Genomic DNA, 13,341 nt, shown 5'->3' on the forward strand with positions numbered 1-13,341 from the left:
CTCATGGACAACAGCAACAGACCTGAACATCATACCGCCATCATAGGCCGGGAACTCCAACGCCACAATATTGACATCACTGCCCTAAGTGAGACACGACTGGCAGGAGACGGCCAGCTGAAAGAACAAGGTGACGGGTATACCTTCTTCTGGAAAGGCAAACCAGAAGAAGAATGCTATCTCTACGGGATCAGATTCACCGTAAAAAACGATTTAGTAGACGTCTCAACGAACCCCACCTGGGGTGAACGAACGACTCATCACCCTAAGGCTTACCCTGGTCCAGCAAAACCGTCAGTACCTACGACCCAACCTTAGAAGCAACCAACGTGACAATAGGAGGCATTCTGCTCCAGCATCGACCAATCACTGTCCCGCACCCCAAAGGGAGACAAGTTGATTCTCCTCAGCGACTTCAATACAGGAGAATGATGCAAGCCTTTGGAAAGGCGTGTTAGGCAGGGAAGGCATAGGGAAAACAAATGCCAACAGAGTCCTCCTCCTGACAAAATGTTTGGAACATGATCTTGTCATCACAAACACCCTGTTCCACCAGAGGGACAAGCAGAAGACCTCATGGCAACAACTCCACTCCAAAGAGACTATGTCATCGACCGGGCAAGGGACCGCAAAGAGACAGCATCACCTGCAACATGACCGGAACCAACGATTTCTGGACTGATCACCGACTAATCCGCGCTACCATCTCCATCACCCTGGGCCCAAACCAACACAGGTCGAAGAAACTCTGCCGCACGAGATTCAATATCGCTGGAGTCAAAGACCCCGAGAAGAAAGAGCTACTCAGCCGGCACCAAACAACTAACTTGGCGACATTCAACGAGCCAGAGCCGCACAACACCCACAGCGCCTGGTCCGCCTTAAACACTACCATAGTCAGCACCTGCGAGGAGACGCTTGGACTCTCGATCAGGAAATACCAAGACTAATTTGATGAGAATGATCAGGAGATCCAGGATCTGCTTGATCGCAAGCGCAAGATGTTCCTGAACTGGCAGCTCCACCAAAACTCGAGTGAGAGGAAACAAGCCTCCAGGCAACTGAAGGCTGAGGTGCACCAAAGAACCTGCGATCTAAAGAAGATGGTGGGTGGAAAGAGCGCAGGAGACTCAGCAATTCACCGACAACCACTATGTGCTTGGCTTCTGCAAAACAATCAAAACCATCGACAGTCCGAATACCCAGGAGCCCAACCCACTGAGAGCCAAAAACAGAGAGGCGCTCAACGAAGACTGAGAGGCAGTCAATGTGCACTGGAGAGAGCACTTAGAGGACCTCCTCAATCAAGACACGGCCTTCAACACAAGCGTCCTCGACACCATCCTGTAACACGTTATCCACCACCATCTCAGCGCAACACTAGCTCACCATGAGGTCAAAAATACCATCCGGCCGGGGATCCGGGTTTGATCCCGGTCCCAGGTCACTGTCGGTGTGGAGTTTGGTCAGGAAGTTATAAAGTGCCTAATCAAAAAAAAGCGGAGGGGTCACGTGATGTGTGTGTTTACAAGCGGCTGCGGGGGTCATGTAATGTGTGTGTACAAGCGGCTGCGGGAGGTCACGTGATGTGTGTGTACAAGCGGCTGCCGGGATCACGTGATGAGTGTGTACAAGCGGCTGCGGGATCACGTGATGTGTACACACAACCGGCTGCGAGGGGTTCACGTGATGTGTGTGTACAAGCGGCTGCCGGGATCACGTGATGAGTGTGTACAAGCGGCTGCGGGATCACGTGATGTGTACACACAACCGGCTGCGAGGGGTTCACGTGATGTGTGTGTACAAGCGGCTGCCGGGATCACGTGATGAGTGTGTACAAGCAGCTGTGGGATCACGTGATGTGTGTACACAAGCGGCTGTGAGGGGTTCACGTGATGTGTGTACAAGCGGCTGTGGGGGGGGGTCACGTGAAGTGTGTCTACAAGAGCCTGTGGGGGTTTACATGATGTGTGTGCACAAGCAACTGTGGGAGATCACGAGATGTGTGTGTACAAGCGGCTGCAGGGGGTCACGTGATGTGTGTGTAGAAGTGGCTGCAGGGGGTCACGTGATGTGTGTACACAAGCGGCTGCGGGGGGTTCATGTGATATGTGTGTACAAGCGGCTGCGGGGGGTTCACGTGACGTGTGTACAAGCAGCTGTGGGGTCACGTGATGTGTGTACACAAGCAACTGTGAGAGATCACGAGATGTGTGTGTACAAGTGGCTGCGGGGATCACGTGATGTGTGTGTACAAGTGGCTGCGGGGATCACGTGATGTGTGTGTACAAGCGGCTGCAGGGATCACGTGATGTGTGTGTACTAGCGGCTGCGGGGGTCAGGTGATGTACGTGTACAAGCGGCTGGGGGGGTCACGTGATGGGTGTGTACAAGCGGCTGCGGGGGTCACGTGATGTGTGTGTACAAGCAGCTGCGGGATCACATGATGTCTGTGTACAAGCAGCTGCGGGATCACGTGATGTCTGTGTACAAGCAGCTGCGGGATCACGAGATGTGTGTACAAGCGGCTGCAGGGATCACGTGATGTGTGTACACAAGCAACTGTGGGAGATCACGAGATGTGTGTGTACAAGCGGCTGCGGGGGTCATGTGATGTGTGTGTAGAAGCGGCTGCAGGGGGGGTCACGTGATGTGTGTGTACAAGCAGCTGCGGGATCACGTGATGTCTGTGTACAAGCAGCTGCGGGATCACGTGATGTCTGTGTACAAGCAGCTGCGGGATCACGAGATGTGTGTGTACAAGCGGCTGCAGGGATCACGTGATGTGTGTACACAAGCAACTGTGGGAGATCACGAGATGTGTGTGTACAAGCGGCTGCGGGGGTCACGTGATGTGTGTGTAGAAGCGGCTGCAGGGGGGTCACGTGATGTGTGTGTACAAGCGGCTGCGGGGATCACGTGATGTCTATGTACAAGCGGCTGCGGTGATCACGTGATGTGTGTGTACAAGCAGCTGCAGGGGTCACGTGATGTGTGTGTACAAGCGGCTGCGGGGATCACGTGATGTGTGTGTACAAGCGGCTGCGGGGATCACGTGATGTGTGTACAAGCGGCTGCGGGGGTCACGTGATGTGTGTGTACAAGCAGCTGCGGGGATCACGCAACGTATGTGTACAAGTGGCTGCGGGGGTCACGTGATGTGTGTGTACAAGCAGCTGCGGGGATCACGCATCGTATGTGTACAAGCAGCTGCAGTTTCGTGAGCTCCAGTTCTGCTCATTTTTTAATCCATCTTTTCATCCTTGCACAAATTTCATTTCTGCCTTTTCTTGATTCACAAAGTTTATATTATGTTCTGAGAATTGTTGGTCGGTGTTTTTGCATGATAGAACCAAATTGGAATGTTTAAATCCTCGCTTGTTTGTGGTGGCAGGAAGAAGTTGGGGTGGGGCCCTGCCTTTCGTGGCACATCTCTTTCCGGGCGGGCTCCCCCCAGCCCCTGACCGTGTGGTGCGCATCAACGGATGGTGACTACCAACGAAGGTACTGTTCTGGCTGGAAGCCTCGGCTCTGAGGCTTAGGTCATCAAGGCCTAATTCCTGGGCGGAATTCTCCACGCCCGCGCCGAAGTGCCCAAGCCGTCGTGAACGCCGTCGAGGTTCACGACGGCGCGAAACGGCCACTATCCCGACCGATTCAGTGCCCGATAATGGGCCAGGAGCGGGGCCGCGTCATCTACACGCGGCAGGCCTTGTCGCCGCGTAAAGGCGGCGCCGCATACATGACGCGGCCGGCACCGCATATCTGCCGTCACCCGCGCATGCATGGTTGCCGTCCTCTCCGAATCTGCCCCGCAAGAAGATGGCGGACGGATCTTGCGGGGCTGTGGAAGGAAGGAGGTCCTCCTTCAGAGAGGACAGCCCGACGATCGGTGGGCACCGATCGCGGGCCACCCCATATTTGAGGTACCCCCTGATGCAGGATCCCCCCCACCCCACAGGCCGCCCCCTCAGCGTTCCCGCGCTGTTCCCGACGGCAGCGACCAGGTGTGGACGGCGCCGGGGGGAATCCGCCATTTTGGGCTGGCCGCTCGGCCCATCCGGGCCTGAGAATAGCAGGGGTGCCGGAGAATCGCCATTTTGGGTGTCTCGGGCGATTCTCCGGCCTGCGGAACACGACGGGGCCATTCCCGCTGCTTGGGAGAATCGCGGGAGGGCGTCGGACCGGCGTTGCGGGAAATTTTGGCGGCCCAGGCGATTCTCCCAACCGGCGCGGGAGTGGAGAATCCCGCCCCCTTTCTTTATGCATTTTTAAAAAATCTTGGTTTGATCCTGGCCCCGGGTCACTGTCCATGTGGAGTTTGCACATTCCCCGCGTGTCTGCGATGGTTTCACTCCCACAACCCAAAGATGTGCAGGGTAGGTGGACAGGCCACGCTAAATTGCCCCTTAATTGAAAAAATATAATAGGGTATTCTAAATCTATTTAAAAAAAATAGAAGTCTCAGATGCTCATATGCAACTATAACCTCTATCTTTCTTAATATTTCTATTTCTACATGATGTAACACCTATTCCATTGGCAGAGGTAGAGACAGGGGCTGAATTCTCCGGTTTTGTGGCTAAGGGCCGTGCTGGCGTGGAACTGTGGCGTTTTACGACAAAATCAGCGTCGAACCCGCACCGAGTCCGGGACCGGTGAGACTAGCAGCGGCGCCAGGTAAAACTCCCCGCTCTCATGCCAAAAACAGCCGGAGAATGTCCGGATCTGTGGCCGTGCATACACAAATTGGATGCCAGGTATCCAACTTCAGAACAGTGACTACACTTCAAAAGGGTTGATTGAGTGATTTGATTTATTGATTGATTTGATTTAATGTCACATGTATCGAAGTATAGTAAAAAGTATTTTTCTGTGGCAAGGGAACGTACACAATACGTACATAGTAGAAAAAAAGAATAATCGACAGAGTACATTGACAAATTGTACATCGACAAACAGTGATTGGTTACAGTGCGGAAAGGCCAGTTCCTTGGTCTTACCAACATTTAGAGAGGGGTTGTTTTCGGTACACCATGCAACCAAGTGATCTTTGTCCCTTCTGTAGTCTGATTCGTCGTTGTTTGTGATACGACCCACCACAGTCGTATCATCCGCCAACTTATAGATGGAGTTGGAGATAAATCCTGCCACACAGTCGTGTATGTACAGGGAGTAAAGTAGAAGACGGAGCACACATCCTTGCGGGGCCCCGGTGTTGAGAACTATTATGGAAGTGCTGTTGCCTATCCTGACGGATTGCGGTCTGTTGGTGAGGAAGTCAAGGATCGAGCTGCACAGGGAGGGGTCAAGTCCAAGATTGCAGAGTTTGGTTTAAGTCTTGTCGGGATAATGGTGTTGAAGGCGGAGCTGTAGTCTATGAACAGCAGTCTTACGTAGGTGTCCTAGTTATCGTGGTGTTCGAGTTTTGATTGTAGAGCCAGGGAGATAGCATCTGCTGTGGGCCGGTTGGGGTGATAGGCGAACTGCAGTGGATCGAGATCGCCTGGGAGGCTGGCGTTGATCATTGGTTGTGGCTTTGGGACATTGAGGTAGTGAGAGATGCAATATAAATGTAAGTCTTTCTTTGATTTAAAAACAGATGACACCTCTTCAAAACCAACCATCACAAAAATGCACAGATATTATATCTTACCCAGTCAAGTCTGTCAATTATTTTTAGGTGACTCTCGTCTCTGCTGTCATCATATTTGTATTAACCACATAATTAAAGATAACGCATAGAAGGAAGTGCTTACTGAATATTTGTTCTAAACATTTCCATGTGGAATCCCCTTTACCAAAAATATCAGCAATTTCAAAATCTGTGCAATGGAAAGTTTCCATCAGCCCTGAAAGGCCAGGAGAAAAAGGAGACAGATTTAAGAGCTGGTGGAGACATTTTATTTGTAAAGATATAATCAAACTGACAAAAATGGATTACACTGTCTCTATTATAGAAGACCAGATCCTAATATCTTGTTCAAAAAGAAGTTTATACCATCTATCAAACCGGAACTGAACATTTCTAGTCTTTTAAGACAACTATATTTTTATTACAAACACTATGAGTCAACCTGATAGCAATCAGACCAGACTGAGTGTCTGCAAGACAAAAAACCTAAATCAGATCAGAAACGTTAGTGTCAAGAAATATCAAGAAAGGTAATCAATCGAACTGAAACAATAACTCGGTTTCTCTCCACAGATGCTGCCAGGTCTGCTGAGTATTTCAACATTTTCTGTTTTGATTATCCTGAAATACTTAGAACCACTGAATGGTTCAGCCCAGGAGACGACTATCCGGCTTGTTGTAACCCACCTGGCTCCCCCCGCCCACTCTCCTCTGTCTTTTCCCATAGCCCTGCCAATTCTCTCTCTTCAGATAATTATCCAATTCCTTGTTGAAAACCTCCACCACACTGCCAGTGCTCCAGAAGTCCCAAATAGTTCAGTGCATTCCACTCCCCAATCACATTGTGTAAAATGGTTTCTTTTTCTGATATCTCTTTTGGTTCTTTTGCCATTCACCTTAAATCAGTTTACGATCCTTCTGCCAATGGGAACAATTCCTCTCTATCTGTTCAGTCCAGACCCCTCATGATGTTGAGAGTCTGTATCAAATCTCTTCTCAACTTTCTCTTCCCTAAGCAGTTATGAAACCGTTTTCATAAAAATGTTTCTGTACCCTCCATAAATCTTCCACAACTTTGCTAAATAGGTTTCACAAGGCAGAGTGAAGGGGGTGAGTTACATAGAACACACAGTGCAGAAGGAGGCCATTTGGCCCATCGAGTCTGCACCGACTCACTTAAGCCCTCACTTCCACCCTATCCCCGTAACCCAATAACCCCTCCTAACTGTTTTGGACACTAAGGGTAATTTAGCACGGCCAATCCACCTAACCTGCACATCTTTGGACTGTGGGAGGAAACCGGAGCACCCAGAGGAAACCCACGCAGACACGGGGAGAACGGGCAGACTCCGCACAGACAGAGACCCAAGCCGGGAATCAAACCTGGGACCCTGGCGCTGTTAAGCAACAGTGCTATCCACTTGTGCTACCTATTAATATCCTACCTCCATTATAGATGTCTATAGGGGATGACCAGGCCACAGGGAAAAAGGAATATTTGCATGAGATTGAGGGAGGGAATTCCAGCCTCCAGGGAGAATGGTACCTTCTCCCTACCATTGGAAGCTATGCCACAAGCAGGAAGGCTGCTTGTGGCATAGCTTTCAATGGTAGGGAGAAGGGAGTTGGGGGAGCAGGGTGCCAAAGAGAAACAGAGTACTGGATGTCAGACAAGCAGTCTGATAATTGAGTTCCAGTTGCGGCTATGCGGAGCTAAGTCGCACATTCGGCGGCTCCCGCAAAAACTGACGTTTGGGCTCTTTTCAGGGCCCCCGACGGCACTTTTACGACGTTTCCCGGTGCGGGAAGGAGATTACAACAATTCCTCGATAGTATATGGCTTTTACCAGGAGCGGGGCGACTAAAAAGGTGGTGGTGGACCCGAAGAAGGTGCGATGGAAGAAGAACAAAATGGCCACGGGCGGACACCAGGCAGCGTGGATGCAGTGGGCGCAGGAGCAACAGCGCTGCTTCAGAGAGATTAAAGCGGACCTGCTGGAGCCGATGAAGGCTTCTATTGATGCGCTGCTGGAGACACAGACGGCCCAGGGGGTGGCGATCCGCGAGGCCCGACAAAAGATCTCCGACAACGAGGACGAGATCTTGGGCCTAGCGGTAAAGGTGGAGGCGCACGAGGCGCTCCACAAGAAATGGCAGGAGCGGTTCGAGGAGAAGGAGAATCGGTCGAGGCGGAAGAAAATGCGGATTCTGGGCCTCTCGGAGGGGCTGGAGGGGCCGGACATGGGGGCCTATGTGGTCACCATGTTGAACTCGCTGATAGGAGCGGGGTCCTTCCAGGGGCTACTGGAGCTGGAAGAGGCCCATAGAGTGCTGGCGAGGAGGCTCCGCAGGCGGTTTCATCGGTTCGTCGATCGGGAGTGTGTGCTCAGGTGGGCCAAGAAGGAGAGGAGCAACAGGTGGGAGAACGCGGAGGTTCGAATATACCAGGACTGGAGTGCGGAGGTGGCGAAGAGGAGGGCCGGGTACAATCGAGCAAAGGCGGTGCTGCACAGGAAGGGGGTGAAGTTTGGCATGTTGCAGCCGGCGCGACTGTGGGTCACCTACAAGGACCGGCACCATTATTTTGAGTCTCTGGAGGAGGCGTGGGCCTTTGTTCAGGCCGAGAGGTTGGACACAGATTGAGGGTCAGGATGGGCGTTTGGGGATTGCGGTTGATATGTTACTTTTGGAGGGGGAGGGTCCTTTGCTCTTGGATTCTTTTTTTTCTTTTGTATTTTTCTCTTTCTGGTCGGTGAGGGTGGTTAGGGCGGGATGGGCACTGTTTTGGTTGGGTTGGTCGGGGGGCTCTTGGAGGGGGGTAAGCAAAGGGGACAGGGGTGGATGGCCGGTGGTGTGATGGGGCCCCGCGGGGGAGGGGGAGGCCTGAGTCGGGGGTGAGGGGACTGGGCTGGTAAAAGGAGCTGCGTCAGAGGTGGCGGGGCCGGGTAGGTGGAAAACACGGGCTTTTTCCCGCGCCAAAGACTGGAGGGGGCGGAGCCAGGGCGGGGAAGCGAGGGTTGTTTCCCGCGCTTAGGATGGAAAGGGGAGGGGGAGAGCCTGTGGATGGGGAACGGAAGAGGAGGGTGTGTCACACAATGGGAGGAGTCGAAGGAGAGGCGGGAGTGGCCGGGGTCAGCAGGAGTCAGCTGACTTGCGGAAGTGCAATGGGGGAGTAAAACAGCCAGGATGGGTCCTCGCCGGGGGGGCGGGAGAATCGAGTTGCTGCTGCTATGGTCAAGGAGGTGCTGGAGCGAGTGGGGGGGGGGGGGTCGAGTTGGGGTCTGCCGCCGTGGGAAACAGGCCGGGAGGGGGGTGTGGGCGCGTGGCTGGCCGAGGAGGGGTTATGGCTAGTCGGCGGGGGAGGGGGGGGCGGGTAGCCCCCTGATCCGGCTGATAACCTGGAATGTAAGGGGACTGAATGGGCCGGTCAAGCGGGCCCGCGCACCTGAAGGGGCTGAAGGCGGATATGGTTATGCTCCAGGAGACACACCTGAAGATGGCAGACCAGGTAAGATTGAGGAAAGGGTGGGTAGGTCAGGTGTTTCATTCGGGGCTGGATGCCAAAAATCGAGGGGTGGCGATCTTGGTGGGAAAGAAGGTGTCATTCAAGGCGTCGAGCATTGTGGCAGACAATGGCGGTAGGTACGTAATGGTACATGGTAAGCTGCAGGGAGAAAGGGTGGTAGTGGTCAATGTGTATGCGCCGCATGTTGGGTCGGATCCCAGTCTTGGAAGTGCGGGGCCTGATAATGGGGGGAGACTTTAACACGGTGCTGGATCCGGCACTGGATCGCTCCAGGTCTAGGACGGGTAGGAAGCCGGCGGCGGCTAGAGTGTTGAGGGGGTTTATGGACCAGATGGGAGGGGTGGACACTTGGAGATTTGCAAGGCCGGGGGCTAGGGAATTTTCATTCTTCTCACATGTCCATAAGGCTTATTCCCGAATCGACATTTTTATTTTGAGCAGGGCGCTGATAGCGAGAGTAGGGAGATCGGGGGAGTTAAGGACAGGGAGGGAGTGTGGTGCGGAATGGGGTTGGCATCAATGGGGTCTTCAGGGACTTCTATGAGGAATTGTACCGGTCCAAGCCCCCACTGGAGGAGGGAGGGACCAATTGAAGTTTCTGAAGGTGGAGGAGGGACTGGTGGCGGGATTGGGGGCCCCGATTGGTCTGGAGGAGCTGACCAAAGGGATAGGAAGCATGCAGGCGGGGAAGGCACCTGGGCCGGATGGTTTCCCGGTCGAATTCTATAAAAAATATATGGACCTGTTGGGCCTGTTGCTGGTTAGGACCTTCAATGAGGCAAGGGAGGGGGGGGGGGGCTTTGCCCCCGACGATGTCCCGAGCACTGATCTCCTTGATCCTGAAGCGGGACAAGGATCCCCTGCAGTGTGGGTCTTACAGGCCGATTTTGTTGCTAAACGTAGATGACAAGGTGCTGGCGAAGGTCTTAGCCACGAGGATTGAGGATTGTGTGCCGCAGATCATCCACGAAGACCAGACGGGGTTCGTGAAGGCAGTTGAACACGAATGTGCGGAGGCTTTCGAATGTTATCATGATGCCGGCGAGGGAGGGGGAGGCGGAGATAGTGGTGATGATGGATGCTGAGAAAGCCTTCGATCAGGTAGAGTGGGGGTACCTGTGGGAGTGAAGAGGTTTGGGTAGGGGTTTGTCAGGTAGGTTAGGCTGTTGTATGAGGTCCCGATGGCAAGTGTGGCCACAAACAGGAGGAGGTCCGAGTACTTTCGGTTGCACCGAGGGACGAGGCAGGAGTGTCCCCTGTCCCCCCTGCTCTTCGCACTGGCGATTGAACACCTGGCTATGGCACTGAGGGAGTCGAGGAACTGGAGGGGGTTGGTGCGGGGTGGGGAGGAGCATAGGGTGTCGCTCTATGCGGACGACTTGCTGCTATATGTGGCGGACCCGGTGGGGGGAATGCCGGAGGTAATGAGGATCCTTAGGGAATTCGGGGATTTCTCGGGGTACAAGCTCAACATGGGGAAGAGCGAGCTGTTCGTGGTTCACCCAGGGGACCAGGAGAGGGGGATTGGTGAGCTCTATTAAAAAGGGCGGAGAGGAGCTTCAGGTATTTGGGGGTCCAGGTGGCCAGGAGCTGGGGGGCCCTGCATAGGCTTAACTTTACAAGGCTGGTGGAGCAAATGGAGGAGCAGTTCAAGACGTGGGACGCGTTGCCGCTGTCCTTGGCGGGTAGGGTGCAGTCAGTGAAAATGACGGTGCTCCCAAGGTTTTTGTTCCTGTTCCAGTGCCTCCCCGTGTTTATCCCTAAGGCCTTTTTTAGGCGGGTCAACAGGAGTATAATGGGGTTTGTGTGGGCGCGAGGGACTCCGAGGGTGAGAAGGGTGTTCCTGGAGCGGAGTAGAGTTGGGGGGGGGGCTGGCGCTGCCCAACCTCTGTGGGTACTACTGGGCCGCCAATGCGATGATGGTGTGCAAGTGGGTGATGGAGGGGGAGGGGACGTCTTGTGTGGGTACGAGTCTGGGGGCGCTGGCAACAGCGCCGCTGCAGTTCCCTCCAAGGAGGTAAAACACAAGCCCGGTGGTGGCGGCTGCCCTCAAAATCTGGGGGCAGTGGAGGCGGCACAGGGGGGAAGCTGGGACCTCGGTGTGGACCCCAATACGGGGGAACCACCGGTTCGTCCCAGGGAGAACAGATGGATGGTTTTTGGGGTGGCACAGGGCAGGGAAGTGAAGGTTGGGGGACCGGTTTGTGGACGGGAGGTTTGCGAGCCTGGGTGAGCTGGAGGATAAGTACGGGCTCTCCCCGGGGAACACCTTCAGGTACTTACAGGTAAGGGCGTTTGCCAGGCGGCAGGTGGTGGAATTCCTGCGGCTGCTACCACACACAGTACAGGACAGGGTGCTCTCGGGGGGGGTGGGTTGGAGTGGGGAAGATCACGGAAACTTATCAGGTGATGCAGGAGGAGGAGGAGGCCTCGGTGGGGAGGTGAAAGGCAAGTGGGAGGAGGAGTTGGGAGAGGAGATTGAGGAAGGGACGTGGGCAGATGCCCTAGGGAGGGTGAACTGTTCCTCATCGTGCGCGAGGCTCAGCCTCATACAGTTTAAAGTGCTGCACAGGGCACACATGACCATGTGTTAGGTGCTCAGGGAGCCCAGCAAATCACACCCATATGTTCTGGGTGTGCCCAGCGCTGGAGGAATTTTGGAAGGGCGTAGCGAGGACGGTGTCGAGGGTGGTAGGATCCAGGGTCAAACCGGGCTGGGGGCTCGCAATATTTGGGGTCGCAGAGGAGCCGGGAGTGCAGGAGGCGAAAGAGGCCGGCATTCTGGCCTTTGCGTCCCTGGTAGCTCGGCGAAGGATTCTTCTTCAGTAGAAGGATGCGAGGCCCCCAAGTGTGGAATCCTGGATCAACAATATGGCGGGGTTTATTAAATTGGAGAGGGTGAAATTTGCCTTGAGGGGGTCGGTACAAGGGTTCTTTAGGCGGTGGCAACCGTTCTTAGTCTTCCTGGCAGAACGGTAGACATTGGTCAATGGCAGCAGCAACTCGGGGGGTCAATCCCGGTCAAATTGCAGATAAATTGGGAACTCTGATGAGGTGCAGTTTACCTTTGTCACAGTCACACTGGATTTATTTTGTGGCTTGGACAAGGATCATTTCAGTCTTGTGGCAGGAGTGGGAAGCTGATTGGAGAGTTCCAGAAAAGGTAGGCATAGATTTGGGAGACAACTACACACTCAAGGATTTGGGAGAGGAAAGGGAGGTTGGAGGTGAGGATGTAGGGGTCAAGGGTTGTTGTCTTATTTTAAGAGACAGGTGATGACAGCAGGATAAAAGGTGAGAGAGCTAGTACCTGAAGAGAGAAAACTGTTAACAATATCAGCAAACACTGGGCCCAGGGTATAGACAAGGTGAGCTCATATGGGGAATTAGAAGAGAAACTAGAGAAATAGGAGTTCAAAGCTAGGGTAGGGGAACTTTAGAGAAAGTTTGCTCTGCTGAGCTAGTTGAAAATGAAAATGAAATGAAAATCGCTTATTGTCACAAGTAGGCTTCAAATGAAGTTACTGTGAAAAGCCCCTAGTCGCCACATTCCGGCGCCTGTTTGGGGAGGCTGTTACGGGAATTGATTCGTGCTGCTGGCCTGCCTTGGTCTGCTGTCAAAGCCAGCGATTTAGCCCTGCAGAGGCAGCTGACCTTAGCAGCAAAGACGGCAAGGCAAGGGCGGATGTTGTTCAAGACTTGCAAAGAAAAGAAGTCTTGTACATGAGGGAGCAATATAAACAGAGACAAAATAATTGACAAAACAAATGTTCAAAAATGCCCCCAAAAATCAACAGTGCTAGACAATGGCAACATTTTCAACAGTTATTGGATTATTTAAACCATTAAAGAGGATAAACAGAATTTTTTCCTTCCAAAAGATTTACAATTATAATGCTACAATCTTGGTGAACTGATTCTGTATATTTAAAACGGTGAGTGACCACTGTAACACCCTGACTGCATGTCTGCAATATGTAATCATTATTGCTGGCCTGTAGTTTTAGCAATCAACTTATCAGTTACAGACTGCCATAAATCTGGAAGTTATTATTTGGAACTGCTGCAGTAAATTTATCAGAATTGCTGTACAGCTCAGTGTCATTCTATGCTAAGTTTACCATTATTCATGCAAAAGGATCACAAGTTACTCAAAGCAATTAAAACCCTGCCTTGTGTC

At 53.0% G+C, this 13,341-nt stretch overlaps 1 protein-coding gene across 1 annotated transcript in view; it reads right to left on the reverse strand.

The window, feature by feature from the left end:
- The window catches only part of LOC140405788 (uncharacterized), a gene marked incomplete at its 3' end in the record, with an annotated part of 195,401 nt that overhangs the window by 128,615 nt on the left and 53,445 nt on the right, over positions 1–13,341 (reverse strand). The window lies entirely within an intron of this gene.

Source organism: Scyliorhinus torazame, unplaced genomic scaffold (assembly GCF_047496885.1).
Source record: "Scyliorhinus torazame isolate Kashiwa2021f unplaced genomic scaffold, sScyTor2.1 scaffold_236, whole genome shotgun sequence".
Taxonomy (NCBI): domain Eukaryota; kingdom Metazoa; phylum Chordata; class Chondrichthyes; order Carcharhiniformes; family Scyliorhinidae; genus Scyliorhinus; species Scyliorhinus torazame.